Here is a 1,139-nt window from a genome sequence, read left to right as displayed (position 1 = left end):
TCCTGGCTGTTTCACGACCACCAAAAAAAAAAAGAAAAAGAAAAACCTCCAGAAAAAACCCCTGAACAGCACTCACATACAGTCATGTGTCATTATTTATTGCTTGATAGGTTTGCTAAATATGGAATATCACATTACTAATTTTGCCAAATTCCACAATACATAAACAGGCCAAAACCTCTTAACATAAATTATGGCAGAGCTGCCTTAATGATAATTTTAAAAATCCATGGCGCTTGCTTTCCGGAGTTGGAAAACCATTTAATTTTTTTTTAAAGCACTCTAAGAAACATTTTTAAAAAAAGTTTCTAAATTCATTCTTTCTCTACTATAGACAACTCCCATCAGAGATGCATGACAAAAATGTTGGGCGCTGCCACTTTGTGAATAAGCATGAAAATGGGCTTAACCATGAATCCAAATATAATCTGCAAATCGGCTCCTCCACCCGAAGTGAAATGTACCGTAAGAATGTAAGAACTGTTCTGCCTCACATAGTTCTCTTTTTTGAGAAGTTCCTCAGTATCTTCTTCACTGGCCTGTCATTTGTTGTATTTTTCAAGGTTGCAGTGATCAAACCAAATGAAACTATGATGCCAACTGCTTGCAGTTGTTATGAATGGATCTCCATTTCCCCATTCCATCTACATTTCACAGCATTTCACGCTGAATTCTTAATTGGGTTTTGACCCGTGTATAAAATATGTACAGGTTTGGAGTTTGCGGCATTTACAGCTGTCTTCCCTGTTGGTGGCGTTGAGAGTTACCCTCTTAAGTTTGTTTTTTATAACATACTCCTGCAAACCTTGGGGTTTGCCCAAGTCTGCTAATGCTTTCCTCTTCTCAGTAGTCCAGTTTGACTCCAATCCTGTTGGCACTCGCCAGCAGAATTCAGTAAAATGAGGAGTTATTATACACATATACTGTCGCTGTGTGCCTGGCACAAGCGTATCCGATCATCCTCTTGTGCTGCTAAGCTAACCATGCAGGGATCTTGCCACAACTGCATGATTTTCAAAGTCTACACTCAAAAGAGAAACATTCCCAGGCTGCCAGCGACAGTTTCAATCATCATGCCTATCTTTAGCAGAACAAGGAGAAAATGCAAAAGCAGCTTGTCAGACACATGTATTGTCAGA

Source organism: Podarcis bocagei (genome assembly GCF_964188305.1).
Source record: "Podarcis bocagei genome assembly, chromosome: 8".
Lineage (NCBI taxonomy): Eukaryota > Metazoa > Chordata > Lepidosauria > Squamata > Lacertidae > Podarcis > Podarcis bocagei.
This window is presented reverse-complemented; position numbering follows the sequence as displayed.